This window comes from Plectropomus leopardus, chromosome 20 (assembly GCF_026936395.1).
Source record: "Plectropomus leopardus strain MGB_pleo_1.0 chromosome 20, ASM2693639v1, whole genome shotgun sequence".
Lineage (NCBI taxonomy): Eukaryota > Metazoa > Chordata > Actinopteri > Perciformes > Serranidae > Plectropomus > Plectropomus leopardus.
The window spans coordinates 5,482,433-5,498,223 of NC_142195.1; the positions used below are offsets into that span (position 1 = coordinate 5,482,433).

Here is a 15,791-nt window from a genome sequence, read left to right on the forward strand (position 1 = left end):
CCAAGCAGCAATATTTGACAAGTAGGGATGAAAATGTTTGGATCAATTGCCTAATCCTATCTCCTTTGCTCCCTCCCTGTTTATCCCATCTGTGTGCTTAGCTGTCAACCAAATGTGAGCCTCTCTTTGTCGCTTTCACCTCTCTTCCTCCCGCTCCCAGCCCTTTCTCTCCCCTCTTCCGCTGCCTTTAAGCTCGCGGAGTGTGACTGGTAGCTCCTGTGATTGCAGTGTGTGTCCCCTTGGACTGAAGCAGACGCTGCCTTTGCTGCGGGAGGGGAAGCTCATTTAGGCTCTTCACTCATGAGGGAACAGTGGTCTGCCCTATTTGTGTGTGTTTAAGTGCATGTGCACGCCTTTGTCTGTGCGCATATGATAGATGAGCTGTACGGACAGTTAAAAGCAAGGAAACATTAGTGCCGACGGATTATACGCAGGTGGTATACCAGTCATTTTCATTCTTGTTGGCATCCTGCTGATGAGCAACAGAACATGTCAATTTAAAGACTGTGTGTAAGTGAGAAATGCAGAGGGAGACTAGAGAGACGGAGACTAGAAAGAGACTAGCAAAGGCTGGTAAAGGATTGCACTCCCCAGCATGTTGACAGTGAGCCTGACAGTTCATTAATCCAACCAAATCCCTGCAAAGTTACTCAAGTGTGGATTCTATTTTCAAATTTCCTATTAGTTCCTCTTTGTGGATTAAGCACTGCAGTTCACGAGTGAGTGCCCAGCCCCAGCCCCAGACCAGCACATATAATTGGCTTGTAATGGATTTGGGGTCGTCTTTGCATCAGTGATACGGATAGATCCGAGGCAAAACGGCTGCTTTCCAGTCTCTTCTCGCACACAGCGCCCATGTTGAGGCCTCTGGTTTTGTATAATTCCTTTCTTTGCTGCACATTGTCATTTCTATTTCTGTGCGTAGCCGCAGCATCCGTAGCTCGAGGACTGTGGCAGGGGAACGTGACACGGCTGGAGATGAAACATGTCAGGTGTCATGCAGCCTTAGGGCCCCTGTCACCGTCAAGACCCCTGATTCACATTCCAAAACCGTCCCGCCATCTCTAACCCTGTGCTTCTCTTTTGCCCTCTTTCCCTTTTTTTCTCTCCGCCTTTCTCCCTTTATTTTCATTTTGTCCTTGATCCCCCTTCATCATTTCACTTGCTTTAAAATTTCGGCTTATATTCCAAATACAGTGCATGAATAAGCTTCATCTTGCACTTTTTAATATTAGGTTTGTTGGGTATTTTAATTGAATTATGACATAAAATAATCACGTTGAGAATAACTTATTATTCTGAAACCATGCTGTAAGGCGACATTAATAATTGATTATTGTATGCCATTATACCATAACCTTATTTTATATATTCAGGAGAGTATTGACATATTTACTTATGAGAAGACAACAAGGGGATAGAAAGTATTGATTCAATTAAAGTAAATAACAGTAAGGTTTCAGAATTAGAAAACTTGATTTGTGTGATCTTCGAAGTGAAGTTGTTTATGAGCAAATTTTTAAATAAGATGCAGCATAAAGTTTTGAAGGCTGTCACTTATTTTAGATTAATTTACTGCATCATTTATTAGCGAGAGAGGAAATTAAAGGAAAGAAAGCCTCTTAAGTATAAACAGATTGATGCACACTTGCATGAAATTGATTCAGGTTAAGGGCATCACATAGGAAATCAATGTGATAATCATACAAACTTTATCACATCCGTTATTACAGAGCGGCAGCAAGATTTCGCCAGAGGAGCAGGTCAATCAGAGGCCGACAGAGTTGTCTTTGCAGTCAGAAAACAGCAGCTTGGTGTTAGACTGGTCACGGTGACAGTCATAGTGTGTGTTTGCCTCCCTGAGTCAATCCTCAGCTGGTAGACTTGCTATGGCCTCGCCCCGGCTTCCAGCCTCCAGTGCATGATTGTTGAGACAATGACATCACTATCCTGGGACTTGACATAACAGCTGATGATGTGCTCCAGCACTGTTGTGGGATACAGACAGCAATGATCAGCCTTACCCTGGCAAAGAAGGTTGGACAGATTCGGGGTCACGCTGAGTGAAGTGTGGACTTAAAGGTCCAGTGTGTGGGATTTAGAGGGATATATTGGCAGAAAAAGAATATAATATCTTAAGCTTGTTCATAAGTTTAACCACCGGAAAGAAAGAATTGCTGCATTTTAGTTACATAAAATGAGCTATTTTTATCGATATAAGAAGAGTGTCTTTGTCCACTGTTTGCCGTGTTTCGATAATAGCCCAGAACCGACAAACCAAACACTGGCACAAAATACAGCCATTTGTGTTTCTAAGTAGCAACCTGTGGGTCTGAAAAATAAAGTGCCACACAGAGGTGCCAGAAAATGTAGTTCCTTGAAGGGCCACGTGAAGCCCAACACTACTTCTGTGGTAACAACTTGTCAATCACAAGGTAGTCATGCCTTAAAGTATACCCTGCTTTATTCTCTATTTTACTTTAAATGAGATTCATAATTTACAAAATGAACATCGTGCTGTATTGAAAAAGTTTCAACACTATTGACTGAAACAAGCAGCCACCTTTAGGGATGAAAAATAAAGCCAACATGGAAGTGCTAAAAAATGCAGTTCCTCTAATGGCCACTTAAAGCTGGTTCCAAAAGCTAGTCAATCACCATAGACCCCCATGTTAAAATGCCCAACTTTACAGATGCAACGTACATGTTGACAGCCTGGTACAAAAAATGGTTTTGGTTTCCCTTCTCCCTTCTTGACAACTGTACAGAAGTGAATTTTTAAATAACTCACCCTTTTAAATCTTAGTAAGGCTTTAAGTTCATCATAATTAAGCTGCCTTGATTGACACTACCCATAGTGTCCTCAGCTTCTCAGTCAGATTCACACCTCGCTCGCCCACAATGCCACACTCTCCTCCAAATGTGGTCACTTCTGGCTCCGAAAAACCAAGATGGTGGTGACCAAATGCCAAACTTGAGGCTTCAAAATTAGAATCCAAAAACCAATGTGTGATGTGACATTAACTACATCCGATATTTTTACAGTCTATGGCTTTTCAACAATGACCGCCATAGTTGGTAGCCCCTCTGCGATGTGCTGAACAGTATTGGAAAAACACAGATGATAATGTGAAAGTGCTTTACACAGTGTTTTACAAGTTCAATTCACTGGTGTGTGTTTATTTGCATCTGTGATGCTGGGCTAGCAGCCCCTCCACAACACACCAAACAGCATTGGAGAATCACAGATTTTTAATGTGAAACTGCTTTTTCAGTGTTTTCACTGCTTTAATCACCACGTCCGTTGTATTGGAGAGAAGAGCCCTCTGCAGATAATTTGGCTCCTGGTAAAAACCTCCTGAACAATGAACACAATGAATCCTTACTAGGATCCACACATGGCACATAGAAGTTTCAGATGTTGCAATCTACAGTGTTCATCGCGAGATGCCACTTAATTTTATGCACTGCTCCTTTAAGTATGAAGTTTTGCCAGAGCTCAAATCAGAACCTCCATGTTTGCATCCATTCTGTTATTCACTATGCCTCTGCACCCCATCCAGCTGGTATGCAACATGGAGCTGACCTCAGGGCCTTACTTTACTGTTTTATATTTAGAAGTGGGACTGAAGCATATATAGGAGGGGGGATATAGAGGAGGGACTGTATATAGGTATAAATATTTCCCTCTGTAACACTCTGTAGCCCAAACAGAAACGAATCTCCTTTGAACTGACTTCTTCCTCTTCTGGAAACAAGAGATAAAAATCTATGGTAGGCCTATAATGTGTAATTCAATATACGACCGCAATAACTTACATTGTGTGATTGAATTGAATCGTTATTGTAATGTTCTGTGAGCTTGGCTAGTTTATTGGCCGGAACAGAGAAAAGCACTGGCATAAACAGACACACACAACTCCATATTACACTTACGCACATGCAAACCAGTATAATGGAGGTGCAATTCAAGCTAACAAGGTTGGAGTCTGCCATCTCACAGTCTGATGGTCCCGAGCCAATTATCACATCATAATGAGCTGGTCAGCTAAGGATGCTTGCTTACATTCATTTAGGGTGCACTGCCAAAGTGGGTACGTGCTTTTTGTGCCTGAAGAATGTGTGTATATGTGTGTGTGTGTGTGCTCCAAGTGCAATTTTTCATGCTTATAAACTTCAGATACAGGCTACAGATAGGAGTGAAGTAATAAACTGTGCTGCAGTGTGAAATGTGTTTATTTGCATGGTGAAAGAAGTGATGGGAGAATATTTTTGCAGAGACAGTTCAAGACGATGTGCTGCAGAGACAGATATGTGTGATAAAAGCATTCCAGAAGGCTTTTAAGTGACATTTGTTTATGGCTGGCTTTGCCCACACTGTGCATCACGCTGGATTTAATTGCTCTCGTTGTACATCCATTTAGGTAAAGTATGTAATTAAGATTGGTTTACCATGATTAACGGCGAGAAGTAGATTTTTTGTCCATGCATGGCAACCTTTAAACAAAGAATCCAGTGTTGCTATGATTGGTTGTATTCAGCCTGTGATGGTGGGTGTGTTTTGTTTCAATTAGACTTAAAAAAATGTACTGAGCAAAAGTAACCCCCATGAAAGATTAAAAAAAAACATTAAATAAGTCAGCAAGTCAGAAATATTCATAACATATTTGCTTTAAAGGTTAACCTTTTGAAACCCGCATCGACATCAGTATTCTTGCCTTTCACAAGCTATTTGACCCTTTGAAACCTGAGCAAATTGGTGCGACTTCTTTCATTAACATGACAAAAAAAAAACAATGGCCAACCTGGCAGGAAAGGTCTTATAAATTGCAAGACATTAGTAAAATGCAACAAGAAAATTACCTTAAAAATAGTTTTAAAGAAGACTGGAGGATTTTACGAACATTATCCAAAAAATAGAGAAAAATGTCTCAAAAACTATATATATATATATATATATATATACATACATACACATATTATACATACAAAATATTATCATTACAAATTTGCAAACAGTTTGCAAAAAAATAAAAACAAAAGAAATTTAAAAAGACCTAAAAAAAGGGCTGAAAACACGATATATGTCTATATCATCAGCACTTTTTAGGAGATCTTTTTTTCCATATTATATATTTTTTTTCAGATTTTTCGGTATTTTCTTTTGACTTTTTTCTTAACTAATTTTTTACTAACTTTTCTGTTGTGTTTTGTTAAGTTGCTCATTGCCTTTTCCCCGTGTTTTTTAAAGGAATTAAACCAATTTGCTCAGGTTTCAAGGGGTTAATTTAACTATTACAGTTAATGTCACTATTTTGTCATCTGCTAAAGTTTCCATCTACAGATATAACATCAAATGCACCTGCGTCTTTATTATGGAAATGGCTCATTGGTCTTAGAATGCTGCACAGAGCACTTTGAAGATATGCAAGGGACAAAGTAAACATCCTTCAATGAGATTCACACTCGTGATAGAGATCTATGCAAATGACGGTGTGTCTAACAAAATACAGATAAGCAAATTCCAACCTTCAAAGTCATTGAAGTCAATGAAAAAGCTGTTAACAATCCTTGAATAAGTCTACTACATTGGTTCCCTTAAGGACATGTGTTCTGTGCATTGAGTTAGTATTTTGTTTGATTAGAGGAACAGATTGAGGACTGGTGGAGTGCCAGTGCTGGGTTCAGCAGTTTTACAAAGTGCCCAATGTGTGTAATGAGGTAGCATCTTGCTGTACTTCATTATTCACCACTTTTATGTACATAAAAGTTGAAAAGTAAACCTGTATACTTGCGACGCTGCCAGCTGTTAGTGTATGTTTGTAGTTGGAGATTTATCCAAAAGCAAAATTGATGATATCATGGACGAATTCTTATCTTCACATACTGTACAGTAAACATGCTAACTAGGTCACAAAACTGAAGGACCATCTGGCTTGTGTTTGCACATGAAAACAGCATGTCCTGTCTACAGTACCAGAATGTTTGTATCCTTGTTTTGAGAAGAAAATGTGGTGGCGTTTTTTTACCTCCTCGCTTTCTGCTCGCCACCACCTGCTCCCACCACCTTGCACTGCACTCAGGGGGTTATCTCAGCATCTGAAGAGTGAAGCCAATGAGGAAGTGCCTTAAACCTGCAAGCCTTCTAATAGTCAGCAGGGGGCAACTTCACTGGTTGCAAGAATATGTCCAACTGTTTACAACGCTATGACAAAATGAGTCTACTTTTCGCTTGACTTAGTACGTGAGCGTACATTTTTATAATGAATATATGATCTCAATTGCTAGTTTCATTTGCATGATGTTCTCATCCAAATGTAGTGTGTTCACAGATGCAAGTTAGCTCTAAGCTAAAATCTGGTACAGTGCATCAAATGGTAACATGTATGTTTTAAACTGCACATGGTCCCTTTTAAAAAAAAAATATTTTTTTTTGACAGCAAATAAAAAACAAACTTGAGGCTTCAAAACAGTAGTCCAAAAACCAAATAATCACTCTCCTTTTAGCTCTGCTTAGGCCCTCACCAGCTCCTGGAAAAATATCTACGTTTTCAGCTTCTCTATCTATCTGGTGTTTGGAGTGAGAAGAGTAACAAGCAGTGGGTTTATCAGAGCATCCTCTGTTGAAGACAACAATCTAATGAGGTTGATGAGGGTGACTAAACCACAGGAAATGATCTGTTCATAAAACAAAAACAATGAGCTTCTCAGAGCTGCAGTATCAGATGTTATTTCTCTGCAGTTCTGAATCTATGAGCAGCCCTTTCTCATGAAACAGCCATTTGACTTAACATTATTATCAAACCTATTGATTAATGCAGGTTTAAAAACCTGCATTGCCAGAGGCCCAAAGTACGTGTTAAGTCAGTCACAAAGCGTGAGGAACAGGAGAGCGCTTTTTACCACATACAAAAAAATGAACCGAGAAGCAATATGACCCGAGGGCTCCCGGCTCCTCACCACTGATGGCAATCGAATCAGATCTGGTCAGAGCCCTGGATTTTAATGATGTGGTGAATGCCTTTGCCCAGAGACAGTGAGGTAAAAACACATACGGTTCAAGGTCAGACAGCTGCGCTCTCAGGTGATCCTGCAGATGTTTACTGCTTGTTTAACCAAGAGAGCGAGAGTTTGTCTCGCTCAGTAATCAATGCTTTGCTGGTCAAGACGATACATCAATGTGTAAGTTAGTGGTAGCTGCTAGTTATTCATAATTAAATGTTATATAAATAGCAAAGTTATGCTATATATTATTATGTTACTACATAAAGATGATGATGAGTGAAAGTACCTGCTGAAATTACCTGCGTATGATGTATTTGTGTGTGTAATGTAGGCCTGCATAATTACAGCTAAAAACAATAATTATGATCATCACAGCTGTGATGATATTTAAACCTATGCTTACATCATGTTATAAACATATCCCACTTTCACTCTAACACTAATTAACAGATTTTGAGCAGCCGTGAAGCAGAGTGATACATGCAGAGGTAAAAGTTAACGTGGAATGCCTCTCGACCAATCAAATTTCTTGGTCGGAACTAACTTTTGTATAATGTGTTTTAGCACATTCCTCAAATTTCTTAATCCATTTTATCTAGAATAACGTCAAGCTTTAGCCTTTGTATCTTTTTTTGCAACCCATCCATAATAATTTGTTCCCCTAATGCATTGGTCCTCAACCTTTCTCATGTCAAGGATCGCTAAATTGATACACATTAGGACACGGACCCCTATTGGATAAGATTCCACTTCATGGACTTCCATCTTGTCAACTACCATTGAGGAGATAACTGTAGGGGAAGTAAAATCTATGATCAGAGACATCACCCTTATGACTCTCTCATCTTGGGCTCACTTCTACTGTGAATTAAATAAGTAAAATGAACTACTCCCCATTTTCTGGGGACCGCCTGGAACCACTGTCCTGACAGAGTTCATACACTGCAAAGTCCCAGTATTTCCTTTTTTTCCCAACACAGATGGAAACATCAGTCCAGAAAAATTACAACTGAGTTGAACTTTAAGTCTGTCAAAAGAGATGAAAATCAGACTTCAGTCCCGTCTGGCAAACAACTTAATTTAAAAAGACCTGAAATGAACTTTTACAGACAGACAACAAATCAATGGAGCAGTGTTCAGAGAACTCTATTAGTTGCATCATTCATTTTATTCACGTTTTATTTTTAACAGGTAACACGAATCCTATCTGTATAATTGCTAGACTCCCCTCAATTAGGGCCAGAAGCTACAAACAGAAGGCAAAACATTGGAGAATTGTGATTATATGTGGATCTGTATTGATACAGGTAAATTAGGAGGCAAGGCAGTGCAGACGTTAACAGTGAAGAGGCATAAATAAGTCAATACCCTCCTCACTTTGGGATTACTAAATGTGCTTATTAATATGAAGCCAGGGTTGAAAGTTAAATATAATTATTTTTGTTTCTTCATAATTGGATTTGGCCTGGTTAATTGTAAGATAAGGTAGATTATTTGTCATAATTATTTTTTCTGATCTTTAATAATTTACTAATTGCAGTATTTGTCCTGTTTTTTCTGTAGCCAGTGGGGAAATAATGTGCAAACTGAACATATGTTGTACATGTAATGCTCATTTATGTTTTTTGACAAAGGCTCACTATGTGTAAGACTTCTGTATGCATCTTTCTTGTTTTGGATGTAACAAATTCTAACTTTGATCCCTGTCAATTATTTCATTTCTATTTATGCTGTTGTAAACATTTACAACAAAAGCTATGCTGTGTGAAACTTGCATTAGCATCATTGTTAAATGAGTCATTTTTTGCTTGACTTTTGCTGAAGAGCTACAACTTCCTCATGTTATTTTGTCAGTATTATGGCCCTTATGTGAGTGTGAATCCTGATTGTTATCTTTCCCATTACACAAAAAACAGATGTTGTTAGTGTGTTTTTGTGCATTGGAAAAGGGGTTTTAAATTCAACTTTAAAAGCGTTATGATGGTGTATAATATGCGATTAATGTAAAGATGTACTGTAACAAAACTCACCACAGACTGTATTAAGCCAAAATATGTATATCACTGTATAATACTTGGAGTTTCACTAAGAAGCTGCGGTTTTCTGGGCACGGAGCCATATCTATTTGCTGTTTTTAGCCTCAGCAGCAGTAGACCAGCAGTCTGTCACGGTCCACTGCTCCAGCATTTGAATGTTTATTTTATCCATAAGTATACGTGTATGTTTGTGTGAGCGTGTGAGCTTGTAAGGCCAGTGTGACCGGTGCCAGGCCAGACAGAACGGTGGCATTTTGTTTATCCTGGCTCATCTCCTCTTTCTCTTATTGACCCATCAGTGAGTCCACGCGGACTGGCCCTCACTCCCTGACACCACACAGATAATGGCTTTTCTGGAAACTCAGAGCATTAGGCATCTCCACTGAGCTGTAATTATACCACTAATGTGCCAATTTCCAACACATTCCTCAAAGGTATTCATTTTTTTCTGTTTAAGCTGTATGGTGTTATGATCAGAAAAGAAACGTTATTGAGAAAATATGGCTTTTTGTGGAGTTTTTTTTTCCATTTATTCCCTGTGTAATTTTAACCATGATGAAAAAAATTAAATAAAATGTCACGGAGGACATCAGGGTGCCTTCAGTTTCACACCAGTCACACGGCTTGTCTTTGTAACCATGGAGATTGAATTATAAAACACCTTGGAGGTCCTTGCCCTTGATATTTTTTAATTTTTCAAAAATTAATGACATTCTGTCTGTGGCTGCATATTCATTACTCTTTGAGAGTGGCTCAAGTGATGCAATGTTTCTTTGACTTTGATCAGCCTTTGAAGACACTATTTTCTTGCGGGTGCTTGACATAGGTAAGAAAAATCATCCCACCTACCTACAATGCAAATCTTTACCATTTTTCAAAAACTTTACTTCAACTGCACAAGCCTATAATGACATGCAGAACATCTCCGTCTCCCTCTGAATCCCTAATTATTGCTTGCACACACTGTGATTTTGGACGGCATCAATTTAGTTTCCATTACGTTCTCCAGCTTGCTGGTCCCAGTGGTGGCGCTAATGCAGTCCTCCCAACGCCGCACCAGTTGTAAATGAGGAAGCAGCATTATGATGAATGGCCCATTTGTAAGCAACTACATTAAACCGACATTAGCTAACACTGTCCGCACCCCCAACCTAAACACACACACACACACACACACACACACCAACAACTGGTATAACTGATCACTTACTCACTATAACATTTACATCTGTACTTATTAATCAAATGCCAGGGAATGTCACCTCTTTCTCTGTGGCTCTTTCTTCCATTTTTCCACCTAAACTGTCCACATCATTTTTTGCTTTGTCTAAAACTTTATTTCCGCTTTCTTTGCTAGTGTCTCCTTCTGCCATTTTAGCATTTATCACCTCCTTTTCCCATCTCTTTTCCTAGCTCAGGAGGCGAGTGCACTTTAAAGAGTAAACGAGTGCAACTCTATTCCTCGGTGCAGGTTTGTGCAGTGGTTATTACCATATGATTATTAGTGATGGACAATTGGCCTCAAAGATGTTTCATTATGAAAGAGCTCGCTGGGATCTCATTAGCACTCTCAGTATAAGGGCTGCTGCTCAAGCCTACTCCGCTCAGGGGAATTACATTTCGATCACTGGGGCTAGAGTTAACAAGGCAACATTAAAGGAATGTGAAGGTGCAACAGCCAAAAAGAGACAAATTAGTAACCTCCAAGAGTGTCAGAGGCGCTCTATTCGTATAAATAAATAATAAGAGCTGTGCTGGATCTAAAGGCTATTACATTAACTTACAGTGCAGCCTGGTTTACCTGCACAATCATTGTTTGGCGGGGATTGCACTCCCCCGATGCTGTAGGCATTTGTTTTTCTTTCTGTCTGACAGGAGCATCCATCAAAAAATGTAATTTCATTTCTTTTCAGCTGTTGATAAAGTTGCTGACTAGTGCCAGTCCTCCCCATAGGATCAATAGCTGTTTATACAAATAACATTGGAAAGCACAATACACCCATCGCGTTGCTGGAGGTGACTCTCTCCAAGGGCAGCTGCAGCAGTTTACTGAGGCGGCCCGGTTCTAGGCTCTTTTCATTCTGGATTGCAGATTCTTATATTAACCACATAAAGCTGGAAGAATTGAAAAAAGTGTTTGTGTGGGCTGACGGCAGAGGTTATTACATACGCTGGTTCTATAATTGAACGTAGTAATTGTTAAACCTTGTAGAATTACAGGACCTTTAGGTTGCAGCATGCAATTTATTATGTTTTCACACAGCGCAGCGTGGTGAGGAAATTAGATCTGTTAGCGGCTTATTGACCTTTACTCACTATTTAAAATACACACTGTTCACTTTATGTCACACATGTCAGAAACATCAGCGGGGGTTAATTACATCCGACATGTCAACAGCTCCAAGATCAGTTGGTTTAGTTAGGGCTGCATAACAAACATCAGATACAAAACTGCAGAAGCCTGTTCTGCCAAGGGAAAATACAATACCGGCAACCTAATTTTAAGACTCAGTCTCATCTTTTGTTCTGAATGAAGTCACCTTTGGAAGGTGCTATAATTACCAACAATACGCTGAATTACTCAAAACAGTTTGCAGAGACAAACAGAACATAAAAGAACAAATTTTTCCGACATGAGAGAGAGACATAAAAAGAAACTAAAAAGGGGAATGAGGAGAGACAGCAAGGAAAACATTGAGGTGTAAGTGAAAGAGAACAAAAAGGAAACATGAGCAAACAAAGTCAATATGCAGTTGCAAGTTTCTATATCCTTTATATATGAGCTACACTATCAAAGCTCCTCTGAAATACATCAGGAAATCATGTGCGTGAACAGAGGTGGCAAGAAACACACCTGAGAAGTTACCACTGAAGTGAGACTACGGCCTTGTCTGCGTGCATGAGGAGAAATTTTTACTTTCTAGCGAGCGAGCAGTGTATTACATGATTTGACTATAATGTTTTGACTCTCTTTCAGTGTCTGCTGCTGATCTCTAACAATGATCTGTGAATCACGTACATAATACCTATTGATGATATCACACTTTTATGCATTTATTCATCTGCTTCCAAGACATTTCACTGTGGAGGATTTCAATGCTCATAGATGGGCAGTTATGTGGTATGTCATAAAGACAGCCAGCTCTCTTCCTCATTTAAGGCTCTCTAAGACTCCCACGTGCTGTTGAGCCTCTGTTTGTCAGTTGTTTGGTATTAGACTTAAGCCTGCAATAACTATTCTTTTGGCCACTTGAGGGCAGTGGAAAGAAAATGTGAATGCAACATTGACATATTATCATCTTTTAAGCGGACATGACAAACTTGTTAGTAAATAGTTGCTTATTTACTTTTGTTTTAATCAACAAGAGCGCAAAACATCAACCCTAAGTTCAAGTATCCTAATTTTGCACAATGAATACATTTTACGTACACTGAAAAGCATTGTATTTCATGTCTTTATCTGCTGATGGGCTCGCGATTAAGAGTATGCATAATATGACGTAATTCCATTACATGAGAGATTTGACGATTACTAACATTAGGTGGGGAAAATAAGCGGATATATCGATATTGATATCAATTATCAGCCAAATGAGCTGTTCTATGTTTTGGCATTTTAGATATCAGCAAAAACAATCCAATAGCACCAAGCCTGCCAGTTTAGAGTGCCAATCTGCCTCACCTGACTTTTAAATATATGTGCTAAGCAGTGACCCCAAACCAACTTGTAAACCTGCAAAAAGGAACTCAAATGTTCTGCGAATGACCATCACTATATTGATAACCTACTTGCAACTGCAACAGTTTCTAACCAGGTTATCCAAGCTGCCCAACCCTCAGGCTGTGGGGGTCAATATCACTACTATTTACACATCCAGAAGTTAATGGACAACATCTCACATCAGCTAGCTTCAATTTGCAGTTGTGTGTCTGGAATATCACTCATATATCCACTCTTTAAAACACTGTTTTTGGTCTCAACCAACTTCTGAAGAAAATTTCTCCATAGCTGCCTCTTGCTTCATGGTCAGTAGCTAGTCTCTAGTAGTGTACAGTGGGTTTCTAGAGCTTTTTCACCTAAAAACAGCTGCCTGCTGAATTTATTATAAAAATACTGATCATAGATCATAAACTTTTTTAAGTCAATAATTAAAACAACCGTAATTTTAAGTCATTTTAACAGGTAAATGATTGACTTTATGGCCTTTATGGCAGAATAAACAACTGTGATGAGGTTTGTTTTAGCTTTAACATACAGCACTTGGTCTCCTTTGACATTATTGCTTGAGTAGCACTGAGCTCAGCCACTGAACTCCCTCTGCACATATTTCCATTATATCATTTGACTTGTGAATGAAACTGGCTTATGTTGCTTCAGGCATACAAATTGACTTTGTGTCCAAATAATGTTAAAGTGTGTAAAGGATCACTTCCTGTTTGCTGATTAATGAAAAAATGGAAAGAGAGGAAAGGGAAAAAAAAACACAAGATAGATTGACACTGAGATGTATAACATTAAACATTTTTTAAAAATAAATTACAGATTTTGATGACTGCTAAACTTTGAAAGTAATTTATCAACCAAAATTTTAAATAGAATTGTGAATCGATTATATTGGGTTTTAGACTGCTGGTGAGACAAAACAAGCAAAAGGGATGCACTTTCACATCTAAATAAACAGAGCACTGCTGTGCTTCAATACTAGTAATTTACTTATCCTTCCATCAAAATACCACTAGTCCCTATTCACAGGGTGTCTCTTAGAAGCAAAATGAAGATAAATTTGTACCAAAACTTTTTTACCCAAAATTAAATCAATAGAGCACAGCCTTTACTTTCACATAGTGCTATATTCATGCTAATTAACACATCTTTGCATTAAAATTAGACCTAAAATGAGATTCTTCATAGAATTCAGTGCATACCCTAGAAGCAAATATAAATCAAATTGTACCCAAAATATAGGCTAACTCAAAATAAATATACCATTACAGAATGCAACCATATGAAAGCAGTGTTTATTTAACACATATCTTAGGCCAAATGTAATGTGATGTGTAATGTGTGCAGATTTTGGAGTTGTTTTGAGGTGGTTGAAAAAGTTACATGTGTTGCTTTTCAGAGCAGGCACAAGGTTCACACAGCATATAATTTGTTCTTGCTTAGCACCACTTGGCCTAAATACGAGATACTTCCAAATATTGAATGATGATGTGTTTCTAGGGACTAGCTCTTCGCCTTCAGTGCCAGACATTTGATTTTCATTTTGCTCATCTGTTGTATATTACTCCTCTTCTCTGGACTGCAGCTGCAACATTCAGTAAAGTTTTTTTTTTTTAAAAGGCTACCGCTGCAGGGTGCGCGTGCAGCGGCATGACAGCTCTCTAAAAGTGGAGGCTGGCTGTTAGTTTCGGAAGCGCTTGATTTGATATGCAGCAGAGTTTTCTATGAGTGACGCACGTATTTTAAACATAAACATTGCAGCTGTTCATGTTGATTTAATTGAAGCCAAAATCGTGATTAATATTTAAGTAACTGCGAAGCCTTTATTTGAAGACATCACCTTTTTGCCATTTTATATTGATTGATAATGATAAAGTGATTGGTCACAGTGGTTATTTGCAGCCTCAGTGATATATACTGTTTGTTGACTCTGCTCATACTGATTGTGATACAACATTAAAAAGAAATTCCACAGCTAATCGACATTTCAACGGAGTGATTTTTAGTGCTGTATTTTGAAGCTTTACTATTCAGCACAGTGGTTTGGCATTCCTCTACTAAACCTCCCACACATTTTCTCTGAAATGTTTTCCAGTTCAGCAGATAGAAAACAATCCCACCTGCCTGAGAGCTCCATGCCCCCTCTCCCACCTTTACCACAACACCACCTCCTCTTCCTCCCCCTCCTTTCTCGTTTTCACAGTTCAAGCACATCAGCAGGCTGCTGAGACACAACCCTGGGGTTTGCGGCACTCCACTCAATATTTCCTCATCAGAAAATAAGTGGCTGACCAACAGGAGTGAGCGGAGAGTGCAACGACTGACGGGTGAGCCATTGATGACTCGCCGGGTGATGCGCTACAGGCCACATCTTCAACTCTGAGCCTCTGTTACATGGCGGTTCACATAAGCAGTTAAGTGTTTGCCTACTGCCTGACTCCTGCACTTCTGTAGTGCTCCGGCAGGAAACGTGATTAATTAATAGCATTGATTGAGTAGTGATTCTTTCCACCTTCCCAAGGTCACAATGCGCACTTGATAGATAAGAATTGGCATGCAATGCACTTCTGAAAAACTGGAGATTCTCGGCTGACTCAATAGACTGTAAGGGTGTAGCAGTATGGTGGAAACACGAGGAGGAGAAATAATATAGCAAGGCAGACAATGCGGGGAAGAAAGGAACATTGTCATGATGAAAGAACGCGCAGTACAAAGCCCAAAAACACAGAAACGGCATCAGCTGATGAAGGATGCATCATGATCTCACAGGAATAAGCAATGCTGGAGAAAAGAAACACATGTTAACTGCATATTAGACAGCTACACTTGATAGAGTTTTATGTGCTTCTAGAACTACTAATCAGTTCACCTGACAAGTAAGCCAGCATCCACTCATTTTAACAAGGGTCTTCCAGCGAGGAACTCATATGCACCGCCGCTAAGACGAAGCGAGTACACCATTCATAAAACATTAAGGCGGCTTTTATTTATTTAATTATTGAGCACGTTCCCTTTCACAAGAAAGG

General features: G+C 39.1%; 1 protein-coding gene across 1 annotated transcript in view; it reads right to left on the reverse strand.

Moving 5' to 3' along the window:
- LOC121960063 (netrin receptor UNC5D-like) overlaps positions 1–15,791 on the reverse strand; it is a 296,895-nt gene that overhangs the window by 157,741 nt on the left and 123,363 nt on the right. The gene's annotated exons all lie outside the window — the stretch shown is intronic.